This window comes from Neofelis nebulosa, chromosome 2 (genome assembly GCF_028018385.1).
Source record: "Neofelis nebulosa isolate mNeoNeb1 chromosome 2, mNeoNeb1.pri, whole genome shotgun sequence".
NCBI classification, from domain to species: Eukaryota; Metazoa; Chordata; class Mammalia; order Carnivora; family Felidae; genus Neofelis; species Neofelis nebulosa.
Window position 1 is genome coordinate 90,913,914 of NC_080783.1, and position 14,645 is coordinate 90,928,558.

The 14,645-nt window shown below is 35.3% G+C and overlaps 1 long non-coding RNA gene across 1 annotated transcript in view; it reads right to left on the reverse strand.

The window, feature by feature from the left end:
- Positions 1–961: 961 nt before the first annotated feature.
- Positions 962–14,645, reverse strand: part of LOC131493067 (uncharacterized) — a 71,764-nt gene continuing 58,080 nt past the window's right edge. The window contains exon 4 of the long non-coding RNA XR_009252442.1: positions 962–1,185. This is a non-coding gene — a long non-coding RNA (uncharacterized LOC131493067). The remainder of the gene's footprint in view (positions 1,186–14,645) is intronic.

Consider the following 14,645-nt stretch of genomic DNA (forward strand, 5'->3'; position numbering starts at 1 on the left):
TGGTTTATTGTTATATCATTATTATTATTATTTACTACAAGTCGACTGAGAAATTTAAGAAAGTAATCTAAGTCCACTGTTTTATTCTAAAAAGCTTTCCAGTGGATGATTTAGGATGAGTGCCTATGCATCCTTCCTTTCCCTTTTTATATCTAAACTACTATATAGGGGCGCCTGGGTGGCTCAGTTGCTTAAGCCTCTGACTTCAGCTCAGGTCATGATCTCACGGTTCACGAGTTAGAGCCCTGAGCCCCTCATTGGGCTCTGTGCTGTCAGCACGGAGCCTGGAGCTTGCTTCAGATTCTGTGTCTCCCTCTCTCTCTGCCCCTCCCCAGCTCACAGTCTCTCTCTCTATCAAAAATTAACATTTAAAAAAAAAAATTAAATAAACTACTACATAGTGACAATCTATTTTCAATACAGTGGCTGAATAATTGCATGAAAGCCATCAAAAGAAGACAGCTAAGTTTACTCTGCTGTATTCATAAAGGCAGAAAAGCGAACCGATACATTGTAAAAGATTTTCAAGAAGAGGGGTTTGAACTGAAAGGACTTTCTGCTTTTATTTTCATACTGCTAGATTGGTATCTTTTCTAAGAACCCACACAAAACAACAAAGGATGCAACTCAGATTTTTAAAAAAAGTGAACTTTTTTTTTTTTTTTTATGTTTCATGATTGTGGGATTCTTTACTTTTATAGTAACACCATTGTTAACAAATAGCACTCTGGTACATGACCTTTCCATTGACTGGTTAGGTTTAATTTCCATGAGGTTTCTCTGTAACGGATTTCTGCAATATTTTAAAACAGGGTCATAAGCCTTATTAAATTAGATGTTCTAAAATACTTATTAGTTACTTATTGCCACATAACAAAATTTCCCACAAACTTAGTGGTTTCCAACATCACATTTATTATTTTATACTTTGTGTGGATCAGAAATCTAAGTATGGCTTAACTGAGTCCTCAGTTTAAGGGTCTCCCAAAAAGCTGCTCAGTAAGGTGTTACCTAGGGCCATATTCTCAGAAAAAAAAGCTTGAGTAGGGAAAAATCTGCTTCCAAACTCACTTGAAGTAGTTGGTAGGATTCCATTCCTTAAAGGCATTTGGCCTGAGAATTTCTTTTCCTGCTGCCGGTTGGCCAGAGGCCACCCTCAATTCCTTGTCATATGTACCTCTTCAACTTGATTCATCAGAGCAAGCACAGGGGAAGAACAAGAGAGAGAGAGAGTGCCATTAAAATAGAAGCTACAGTCTTTTATAACCTAATCTAAGGAGTTACGTTTTTGCAGTATTCTAATCATTAGAAGCAATCACTAGGTCCTGCTCATGCAATGGTGTGGATACATAGATACCAAAAGGCAGGGATATTTGGGAGACATTTTGGAAGGATACCTGTTACCCTGTAAAACCATTTTGTATATTACTGTAAATTATACTACTATGCCATGCTTAAAATAAGTTTTTCAGAATAAAAACTACTTTTGCTTATTTAAAAAAATGATAGGGGCATCTGGGTGGTTCGGTCAGTTAAGGGTCTGACTCATGATGTTGGCTCAGGTTTGTGAGATCGAGCTCTGTGCTGATGGTGCAGAGCCTGCTGGAGATTCTCTCTCTCCCTTTCTCTATGCCCCTCCCCTGCTCAAATACACACACACTCTCTCTCTCACAATGAATAAGTAAACTTAAAAAAAAATTAAATGATATAAATGTGAATAGGTTTAACAAAACAATTGGATGGTTGCTAGTACAGTGTTTTTCTTGTAAGAAATAAATATGGACATATTCTAATAATATGGGAGGTAGGTGATTATGCATGTTTTTCTCCTGAATGGTGTGTGTTATCTACCATACAAGTAGAAAATTGCTGATATCACCACCATTTGCTCAGTAATCATTTGCTCAGAATGACAACGTAATTTTTCAAGATTTCAGAGTTTCTAAGAGCTTTCCAATTTTGTTATATTCTAGAATTTCATTCTTGCATTTTAGAACATTAAAGGGCGCCTGGGTGGCTTAGTCAGTTAAGCGTCCAAGTTCAGCTCAGGTCATGATCTCACCGTTCATGGATTCAAGCCCAACATCGGGCTCTGTGCTGACAGCTCAGAGCCTGGAGCCTGTTTCAGATTCTGTCTCCTTCTCTCTCTCTGCCCCTCCCCTGCTCTCACTGTGTCTCTCTCAAAAATAAATAAAACATTAAAAAAAAAGAGAGAGAATTTTAGGACATTGAACTGCTTTTTTAAACTAAAAATGATAATATTTATCCTTATTTCCAACATTTTAATTTATTTTCCCAACATCCATTCATTGACGTGAATGAACCGCCCCCACCCCCACCACTTTGTCACTTACATACTCTGGACTGAATGTGCCATGTGTTAAGAAATTTTTTTCAGACTATTTTATTATATGTAACTATCTAATTAAAGCACATCCCAAATTATTACTTATGGCTGTAATTGGCTTTGATTCCTCTTCAGGGCTTGCCCAGGGCAGCCAGCTAAGCAGAGGAATATAAACTTTTAGATTTGCATCTTATTTCTTGCTTCATTAATTTCATTAACTTCCAAACTGATGAATTCTTAGAATTAAAATGTCATTTACATTTAATATCCAAAATCACTTTCTTTGCATTTAAACCTTTTAATTGTATTTTTGGGTTCTAGTTCTAAATTGTGTTTGTCAAAGTCTTAATTAGATTTATGTCATAGGATACAGAAGTTAACTGAACAGTAACAAGCTCGAATGAGAAGGTTTTCTTTAGAAGGACTTGGAAAGTGGCTTAAAATATTTGTTATGCAACATAGATTTTCTATACTCTGTAACTAAAGTTGTGTGTCTAAGACGGGTGAATGGTGTACATGGGTAACTATTGATTTATATGGAAAGATCAAATCTGGACACCTGAAGAAGAGACCTTTCTTTTTTCCAACAAGTACAGACTGTGTGGGATTTGTATGGAGTCTCATTTAGTAAGAGAAGATTTTATTTCGCTGTTTACTTACAACAGTGACAAATGGTGGCCAGAAGGAAAAGCAAAGTATGTAATCAATCTTAACACCTTTGTTGTTTTCTTGAGAGAAAAATAACCAAAAAAAAATTTTAAAAAGCCAATTAAAGAAAAAAAATCTGTTTATGTTATTGATGACGATGGTGATGGTGATAATGACATCAGTGATAATAAAAACAATGAAAGCTATCATTGCTACTCTCTAAAAGGACACTAAAAATTAGGTATTAGCATCACAGTCTCATAGATGAGGATATGTGAGGTTTACAGAGGACAAAGATTTTGCCTAAATTGACACTTCTAAAAAATGTCAGAATAATATTCAAATCCATTTCAGTTTCTTTAAAGTCTGGGAACTTCTCAGACTTTATGCTGCTCATCCTGAAGACACTCAATGCCGGTGGTAGTCACATGGAGTTCAATTGTTTATTCTCTGTACCTGCAATTATATAGAAAGTCCAGTTCCTAAAATCCTCCCTGAAAAGTGCTTGGAACTTATATCCTCACTCTTTTAAAAGAAAGAATTTGATGTTTTAAAGCACAAATACAACTCTACTAGCAGACACTATAAGTCTACATAGTGTGGACATGTTTAAAAAAAGGATAAACATACTGTGAATATTCAAAGAGTAGCAAATTTTTTCTTATTAAAAAAAAGTTAAACTAGGTAGTGAATCATAGACTGCAGCTCCTGTCACCTGACTTAAATTCCAAGTCTCAACAAAATTCATCAAAGTATGAGTACACTCATTCAGACCACACATCCCCAGATGGACACTTACTGGCATTATTATGATTTTAACATGTGCTGACTTGGTTCTTGCCAAGAGAAGACATTAAGAGCATGAGATTCAGAATCACACAAACATGGGACAAATCCCAGCTTTGCCAGTAGCCATGTGACTTTATATTTAACTTCTTAATATTCCTTTTTTTTTTTTTTTTTTTTACATAGAGGGGTTAACTAGAATGGACCTCATTGTGTTATTGTGCACAGTAAATGAATAATGTGCTGTGTAAATGGGCATTATCTTACTATTATCTTCCTTGATATTGATGTCAGAAGACTACCAACTTTGGTTTAGAATATGACCAGATGAGATTACTTTTTGGTGGCTCTCATTTATTTACTGAACTTTATTTATTTGAGATCAGTCCTTTGCCTTGTTCTTTGCTAGGCACTGATATGGAAGGGGAATAAAATACCCACTCTCTCCCTCCAGCCATATTCCTTTGTCATCCTTACTCCCAACGGCCTACTGGCTTGACATTGGAGTGGGGCTTAACAAGAAGCCAGAATATCAAAAGACTGTTGGAGATTAAGACTGTTTCTTTTTTCTTCTCCTTCTTACAATCTAAAAACTTTGAAATGGGGATGGACGTGATCCTCTTTAGAAATCATTCTGGCTACTGTAAATGAGATGTGGGGCAGAGTGCCCATGGACACATACATCAGTAAAGATTCTAAGGCAGGAGTCCAAGGAAGAGATTACAGTAGGTTTGGCAATGTCAGTGACAGTGGAGATGGAGAGAAGGTGATAAACTTGACATAGAGAAGCAAGGCAAATTGGCAGATCTTCTAATAGATTAGATATGTGAGCACAAGTAGAGGGAAGAAAATAAGGATGAATTAATGCTGACTTGGGGAAGAGGGACTAAGGTTAAATTAGCTTTGCATGGGAAAACCAAGAGATCAGCTTAGGACATGTCGAATTTGAGATGTTTATAGTATATATCCAAGCACAGATGTCAGTGAGGTGTTGGCTAGAAGAAAATGGAATTCCTAAGAGGAGTTTGCACTGACATATAAATTTTGGAATTTTTATTAGGGTGATTAGTTAAAAGTCCGTGGAAACAATAAAGAGGCATTGTACCAAGCCTTCAGAAAATTCAGCATTATCAAGGTCAGATAAAGAAGAGGGCAACGTTTGAGAGGTATCTAGCAGAGTGTCTAGTACATATTTAAATGTAAATAAAAGGTCTTTAATAATAATAATTTAGAATTATATTTGTGCTCACCTCAGATATCCATACAAGATGAATACTATGCTAAAAAGTAAAGCAGATAAATGTATCTCAAATATTTTAACCATTTGTAGTTACCCCCACTGAGTTATAGTTGTGTTTGTAGATTACATTAATGATTCCATTGATCTGCTAATTGAGTTTTGACTTATGTTAATTTTCCCATCTTTTATTTCCTAGAGATTGGTTACTTGTACTTTGTGCTACTTTTAGTACCTACACCACAGTAGAGTTTTCTGAGCCAAATACTTCTTTTTGTGATTTAGCTTGTCAAGAAAGAGAACATTACAGTGATGATAAGAAATATATGGGGTGACCTTCTCTTTCTTTCTTCCCCCTGCCTTCTGATTTCCAGCTCTCTGAATGCTTTCATTTGGAATGTAAATCTGCTTTTCTTTTTTTTTTTTTTTTTTTTTGGGACAGAGAGAGACAGAGCATGAACGGGGGAGGGGCAGAGAGAGAGGGAGACACAGAATCGGAAACAGGCTCCAGGCTCCGAGCCATCAGCCCAGAGCCCGACGCGGGGCTCGAACTCACAGACCGCGAGATCGTGACCTGGCTGAAGTCGGCCGCTTAACCGACTGCGCCACCCAGGCGCCCCATATCTGCTTTTCAACAAAGGCGCCTTTGATTAAGTTCTATAAGTTCTTGGGTGAAATTTCAACCAACTCTCAAGGTCTTTGGTAAATTTTTACATTATTCAGTTTTTCACTGTCTTCAACCTTACTAAAGGTGAAATCCTTATGAATCCTACATTTTTCTGTTTGGGATACTCTGTCACTTGCTCTTCATTTTTGTACCTATATTTTAAGTCTAGATGCTTCCCCCTACCCTCTATTTTTTTTAAGATCTAGAATATTTTGAAGAAGAGTATTTATTTTGGTAAGTCTATGAATGAAGAAATGTAATTAGTGTTCAGAATTGTATTCTTGCCCATAATTTCTAGATCTATTCATTAATGTCCTATTTGAAGATATTTCTGTCATATTTTAAACTGCATGACTGACAGAGAAACTTGGATATAACAGAGTTTTCCGATGCTGAATATAGATGACATGGAGCATTTGCTCAGAGGTCTTAGAACACAGATGTCTCAGCTGTCATCTTGGGCCAGATCCTCACTTGTTTTGCCAAATGCATATATCAATTAAATGGAGTCAGAACTTTCCGCAATATTACATTCACATTCTGGCTTACTGAATACATTGACATTAACATTTTTGGGTTGGTTTGTGTTTTTCCCTTTGAATTATCTAGGCATCCTGTCAGTCATTGTTTTTTGTTTGTTTGTTTTGATTGACTTTATCCATCTTTTAAAACTAACACAACTTTTTCATACATCCTAGAGTTTATTTTAGTCCACCATTAAGTTATACTGATACAAGATTAGTTTTAGAGAAAATAAGGAATGCTAGAAAGAATATCATTACCCAAGCCACACTGAACTGGTTTTGTGCTTTTTCTTTGCACCATCAGGTTGGTGAACTTGGGCAAGTTTTTAAAAAATTATTTTTATTATTTTGTTTTAGTTACTAGTCTAGTCTATCTGTAATAAAAAGAAAATATTAAACTCTACAGAAAAATTAGTTGGAAATATTAAAATAAATGAAAAGATACAAACTCGCCTTACCTGACACGGAGTAGATGCTTAATAAATGATAGTTTTTATTGTTATGGAATTTTGGACATTTTGGAGACTGGGGCAGATTTTCTAGGTTGATTGACCAAATCTTCATTCCAGCCTCTTTCTCTAATGAACTATGGTTCCTAGACTCCCTTGTAGCTAGGATTCTTAAAATGAATATGTTCTACTGGGCAGACGTATACACATGAGACATAGGAAGTGAACAGCATGAGTCTGGGGAGACCAAGGCTTCTGGAAAACATGTCACCAAACAGGCTTGGTTATTCTAAATCTAGAAGTGATGACATTAGTTTCTTGATGTAGCAGCTTTCTAATCACAGTAAGATGGTGTGGTCTAAAGCATGGGTTAGTAGCATATCTCTTAGCAGATATATTAATAATATGTATTATATATATGTATATGTGTGTATATATACATACACACACACACACATATATATATATATATATATATATATATATATATATATATATATATATAATATTCCTTAATGAATGCTTTCTAACTCTGTTGCCAGAATAGATTCTCTTTCCATAACAACTAACCATACCAAAATAACTTATATATGATGAAAAAATAAAATCCCTGATTTATTTAAGCCACTGTTTTTTTGTTTGTTGTGAGGGTGGGTTCTGTTACTTCAGTTAAACTTTATAATTAGATAAAAGTCATGCTCAAGGGATAGAACTTGCCACATGGAATTGATTCAAGGAGCACATGGTGAAGAGGATAGTAAGTGCCAGACATTGCAGAATAGAAAGCTAGTACACTTGTTACAGGGTTGGTAAAATATTTGGTACCCTGTCACCTACTATACCTTTGAAAACAAACTACATTACCAAGGGGGACTAAAAAAAAAAAAGAAAAGAAAAGAAAGAATCAAAATGTTGAGTTAATTGGCTTCTGTCTGTCAATAACTTCAGTACTATAGACACCATCATACTTTCAAATTCTTATTTTCTTTTTCAATACAAATATTCAATTGACCCAGCATCATTTATTAAGTGTCACCATTTCCCCTATCACACTGCAGTGTCACCTCAAGGGACAGACTATGTGTGGGTTTGCTAGGTATTTCCTTTGTGTTCCATTGTTTTATAAGTACATTTTATTGCTAACACTACAGTCTTAATTTTGGTGCTTTGTAAGTCTTTTTATGTAGTAGTGTTTACTCTCCTTTAAGATTGGTATATTATATTGAGCCTATTCATTTCATATAAACCTTAGATTTAGATTCTTAATTTCCAGAATTAATTAATTAATTAATTTTTGAGGGAAAAATGTTGTCTGAAATTGCCATGAATCTATAGTTAAGTTTGAACCATAAGAACTGACATTTTTAAAATACTGATTGTTCTAAACTGAGCAATAGAATTCCCATTTACTGAAATAAAAAAAATATATATATCACAACAATGTTTTGTAGCTTTTTCTATATAGGTCTTACCCATCTTTTATTATATTCATTCCTAGGTATTTGATGATTTCCTTGATGGAAATCATGTCATTTCTCAGATTTCATATTCTAATTGTTTCTAGCACATAGAAATACAATTCACTTTTATATATTGATCTTGTATCTAATGGCTGTTAATTTTCTAATTCTAATAGTTTTTCCTAAGATGCTTTTGCATTTTCTAAGCTTACAGTCATATCTCCTGTATCAAATATTCATATCAAATTAACAGCTATATTTCTTTGTTTTTATACCTAATAATTTATATATCTTTTTGTTACTTTATTGCTGTCAAGTGGTAAAATGTTGAAAGGTGCATCGATAGTGAATATTTTTGGTCATTTCTTATCTTGAGGGGAAATCATTTACTGTTTCAATTAATTCTGAATTTTATAGAAGGCTTTTTTCTAGACACTTTAACAGAATAAAGAATTGTTCTTCCATTTCTACTTTTCTAAGATTTTAAAAAATCATACATACATAGGTCTACAATTTTTATTACAATTCTGCAGTAAGATGATCATACATTTTTTTCTTCTTTATTCCATTAACATAATGCAGTAGGCAGAACGGTGGTGCCCCCAGAAAGTACAAATATGTTGTTACATGGCTAAAGAGACATTGCAGATATAATTAAGGTTATATACCTTAAAATAGAGAGATTATCCAAATGATCTCTATCTAACACATGGACACTTAAATGCAGAGAACATTCCCTGGCTGGGGAAGTAAGAACGACTCAGCCTGTCATTTTCTGATGGTGGCCACACAGAAAGCATGATGAGGCACACCAGCAGCCTCTAGGACTAGGCTCTGGTTGACAGCAAGGAAACAGGAGCTTAAGTTCCACAACTGCAAAGAACTAAATGTAACCAAGAGCTTGAATGAATTTGAAAGTGGATTTATCTCCAGACCGTCTGGAAAAGAACAATGCCCAACATTGTGATTTTAGCTCATGCCAAGCAGAGGACCCAGATGGACTATACTGTGCCTGCTCCTCTGACATATAGAACTATGAATGATAAATCAGTATTGTTTTCTGCCACTGATTTTGTCATAATTATTATGAAAACAAACTATTATGAAAGCTTTCACATGTAGTAAAATAAATGGACTGTTTTTTAAATATTAAACCAATGTGCATTTCTGAAATAAGTCCAAATTATTTGTGATGTATTATCCTTTGTATGTATTGCTGGATTTAATTTGCTATTACTTTGTGATTTTGGTGTCTATAGTCATGCTATAGATATTGGCTCGATCTCCATAATTTTCCTTTTTTGGTTAACATTTTTATCAAATTTTGATATCAAGGTTATTCTGCTCCCATAAAATGAGCTGAGGAGTTTGAAAATGTTCCCAACTTTTTTATTCTCTACGGGTTTGTATCATATTGGTATTTTTTTCTTTCTTATTTGTTTAGAGGAATTCATAAATGAAGCCATTGTGCTGTGGAGAGTTTCTTTGTAGAAAGAGTTTTAATAACAAATTCAATTTCTTTAATAGATATAGAATATCCAATTGTTTTATTTCTTTTGTGTCTATTTCAGTTAAGCTTTATTTTTATTATTATTATTTTTTAGAGAGAGAGAGAGAGAGTGCACACAAGTGGGAAGAGGGACAGAGGGAGGGAGGGAGAGAGAGAGAGAGAGAAAGAGAGAAAGAGAGAGAATTAGAGAGAATCCAAAGCAGGCTCCACGCTCAGCACAGAGCTCGATGTGGGGCTTGATTCCACGACTCTGGGACCAACACCTGAACTGAAATCAACAGTCAGATGATAAACCAACTGAACCACCCAGGTGCCCAAGGTTTTTGTATGTGTTTTTGTTTTTAATTGTCAATTTCATCTAAATTTTAAAGTAGAATTACATTAAGTTGAATATTTAAATTTTAAATTTTGGGAGGATCTCCCATTTCCCATTCCTGAAATGGACTAATTTTTGTTTGTCTCTTTTCTCTTTTATTTGTTTTCCTAAGGACTCATCCATCTTATTACTAATTTTGAAGAACAAACTTTCACCCTTGTTAATTTTTTCCTATTGTGTGTTCTATTTAATTAATTTCCTCTTTTATCTGCATCATTTCTTTCTACTTCCTCTTGCCTTGATGTTCTTTTCTAATTTGAGATAGAAACTTAACTCATTGATTATTACCCTTTTTTTATGTCTAACATTAATTTAAAGCTGACTTTAAATATGGCTTTCCTTTTTGCATCTCACACATTTTAATTTGTATGTTATATAGGAAGGGACATTCCTGGATTCCCTGCAATAAATAGTGGTGACTTTATGCAGGACTGTGTCACTCCCCTGGAACAAAAATGTAGTGGCCTGAGTGCCCAGGTACTAGACTCATAGCCGTATGTCAACAATTCAAAAATATAGACTGTGATTGCATGTTCCCATTAGAGTAAGTACTACAATGTGCTGGCGGCCAGAGAGACTAGAAAAGGGACTTGCAAACATCTGTTCAATGGAACTGAGATGCAGAAAGGGAACTTAGAAAGCCATAAGGCAGATTCCTGACAGATGTGGTCCTTGTAGGTCATCATGTTTACCAATCCTGGCCTTGGGAAATCCAAGCAAGGCTGCGGTCCAGGGTAGAGACTGGACATAATTTGCACCCAGTGCCTTATGTGACAAAATTGCAGCCATCTCCCAGTTCATGTCTGCATGTCTCAGAGTTTGAGTGTTATACACCCAGAAATATGCTTTGGTACTTGGTTTGTTTGTGACAAATAAGTATCCATTGGCTGCTTTTCTTCACAATCTCTTTTTTCTCCCTGTATGTTTGCATGTTGAGATAGGGGATGAATTGGTTTTTGGACAGGAAAGGAATTCAATGCTAGGGCTAATGTACAGACATGAATTTATCATGAAGTTACTAAAAACCTAAGGGATTTCAGTTAAGGGAGAGTTCAGGCAATATATTCACATGGCCAGTTTTTTTGAAATTATAAAAAGAAGATATTTTAACTGTAATCAGTTTTAGAAACATAAATACCACTATCATAAGAGATAATATTTATTAACTTCCTAACTTACCCATATTTTTTTTAATCCTTTTGACTTCATACTCTAGATTTATCCCTGCTAACATGCTTGATTGTCTAGAAGCTATGATTTCTCCATTTAAAAAAGTTTTGTGCTAAGATCCAAGCAAAATTTCAAACACTTCATTAAGAGAGGATAATGCAGTTTTAGTTAAATTATGAGTAATACCTTTGAATATACAGTGTCGTTAGACAGGACCCTGCCAAGATTAGCAAGAGGTGACACAGATTGACATTTATTAACATGTTCACATTCCTTGCTATTTTCTTTCCCCACCCCCACCCTCAAGGAGTTTTGCCTACACAACAGCTACCCCACCCCCCAAAAAAAACTCTGAAAATAATCCCTAAATTGGGTAAATTAAGGTATTTCAGGATTGTCCCCTTGATGTTGTCTCTATTGCTGTTCTTTTTATAGTTCTCCACTGACACTTGTTCATACAGTAAACCAGGATGACTTTCGCCTGGGGAAATCACATGACGCTTTATTGAATTTCAGAACTAACACAATGGGAGATTCACAAAGTCTGAACCTCTCACTTTTGTCCTCAAGTGTGAGGGGGTGGCTAAATATTTATTACAGGCTTATGTTCTATGTGACTTTGTCTTTATATGTGATCATATACAGAGCACTCCTTTCTTTTATCTTTCCAAGTCACAGCCAGATAATGGATAATATGTCAGATACCTGGTTACCATATACCTTTCCCAAGTCCATTCTCTTCCTATACCTTCTCAATGGAAGAATGGTATGATTGTAGGAAAAAAACACACAGGGGATTTCAGATTTTGTGAAGGTAAGCAAGTACATATTAACACATATAGTCTTTGATAAGTATGCAAGTTAAATGTGTGCTGTTACATGTAATCTTAATATCTATGGAAAATCATCCAGATCTGATTTGCCAGTCCTAGCAAAAGATATTTAGTCTATTTCTAAAAACAAAAACAAAAAAACAAACAAAAAAAAAAAGAAAAAAGAAAGGAAAAGAAAAAAAAGGCAGGAGAGAAGAAATATATGAATATAAGACATGCAAGCTGGGAGTTGTGGATAGAGATTTTTACAGAGAAGCTTTTGAAGTGAGAAATGAGAGAGGTATTGGGGTATGGGAGGTCTGTCAAAAGTAGAGGAAAATGAAAAGAAATTTAAAAACCATCGCTCTGGGCTATTTGTCACCTTCGTGATGTTTTAAGAAGTACAAGTCATATAAAGGGCTTGAATTATTATGAATTTGTTCTGTTTTCATGGGCTGTGTCATTTTAACTGCAACACTGCCCTGGGTTTGAACTGTGTGGGTCAGGGCTACAGAAGTATTTGTATGCATTAAATTTATAACTTCCCTATGTATCAGGGAAATTTTGCCCTGTGATGTACTATTAGGTTTTCACAGGGTACTCCTTTTAGCCACTTTTTTTAGTAGTGTACTTATTAACTTCTACACATGTTTCCAATTTTCCCATGAGCCCTCCTATGCACACATTTAATAAAATTAGCCCTTACATACTCAGGTTTTATCTTTAGAATTTTTTGCGAGAATACACAGTAGGCAGGTTATTATTGTTCTGGAACTTACGTTCTAATGTTATTTATAACATTTCTAAAGTGGAGATTTTAATTAATTGGCTACTCCAGCAACTGAGGAAGTCAGGCTTCTCTCATAGCTACTGGTTACTGAGAGAGTCTAATTCATTTTTACCACTATCCAATGGGATCATGCAGATTTATTTCTAAAAAACATAATAAAGTGGAAAAAAAATCCTATCTTCATTATTTCATGAGAAACTATTGGAGGAAAAGAAAAGATCCCATAAGCAAGGGGATAATATATAGCCTAAGCTATCTTTCCAAATAATTGATCCTCAGCCAACAGCCTAATATGAAAGCCACTGCTGGACCAGTACTGCTTTCAAATTGTTTTAGATCAAATTGTTTAGATTTTAGATTCAATTGTTTAGATCAAATTGTTTTAGTTTGGTTCCTCCAAAAAGCAGGCCTGGAATCAAGGATATGGATACATGTATTTCATTTGGATGTGATTCAAAGAAGACATGGAGTGGTGGAATAAAGATGAGCTCAAACTCTCTGGACACTTTTCTCTTTCACTAGCTTTATGATTGTTTAATGTGGGCTGGGGAATGACTGCTTTGACCAAAGAGTAGAGCAGGAATGTATGATAGAAGTGATGCCGCATAATTACTCAGACTAAATACAAGAATCTTTGCTGCTTTTGTCCCAGTATTTTGGAACAGTACCTCTGGGGACCCCAGGTCAGCAAATAAGAAGTCAAAAGTACACAGGGACTGCTATGGTGGAGAGAACCCATGTTAATTCTGTAGCACATATTTCCTGCTGTATGTTCATGACCCTACATATAGCCAGAGAATGCTCTTAGGCAAGTTGGGGAAGCCAATAGGATGAAGGGGGAACTATTCGTAGGTGACCTTTATAGTAAGATTAGAGAATACGACCAATCATGTAGATTTCAGTTCCCAAATGTTTTGCTGAAAGATCTCTTTGAGTGACTTTCCTTACATAGTTTCTGGCTCTGTGTATAGGGTTTTAAAGCTTATTATTATCCTGAACTTCATGCTGGGTCAGAACCGGAAGAGAAACTATTATTGGCTACATATGAATTTGAGCTTCATCACAAATCAACAAAAGAAAAATAAAAGCCATGGAAGTCATATGTAAAATACACATATGACCTGTTGTTGCATCTTGGACAGACAAGATATAGGGATATACCAAAATAGTAAGATTACAGAGACTTCTTTCAGGTAAGTAGAAAAAAGGAGCTAGGGTCAATCTGTCTCAGATACTTGACTTTCTTGTGTCTGTCAAACTTTATGCTTAAAGCTGATTTTTTTCCCCATCAATAAGGACCAAGTTCTTTCTGTAAGAGAGGGTAATATATGCAGGGGGAGCGTACAGGAGATTTCTAAGGACATTGCTGATGGATGGAACTATCCCAGAATTATCACAGGGGTTTATCAAGGATTGCCAAAAAGGTTACAAACCTCCTGCTGGTCTTATGTTCTTTTTCTTTTAATTTTTAAGTGCACTAGTATAACCTAGTGAAAACAATACAAATCACTGTATTGCTGTCTCCCATGATCAGAAAAATGAGAAACCATGTCCCCAGCCGTCCTCTGGCAGTCCCCTGCGGTCTCTAAGGTCTAGAGGTAGTCAGCACACACTAATTTTTAAGAGAATATCTTCAACAGCTTATGGGTCCCAGAAAGACTGGGTAATTCTTCTGAATGTGGAGATAGAGGCAGCATTTCCATTGCAGGGGCTCAGTGAGCACAACAGTGATGATATGCTCAAGAGTACCCTCATTGTGCCAAGATCCTACTAAGATCAAAATCCAGTAATTTTCCTTTGGTACAGTTGAATGGAGCTAAAGTTCTGATTCATTGACTCTACTTATACTCAGATGTTTGATTTTACACT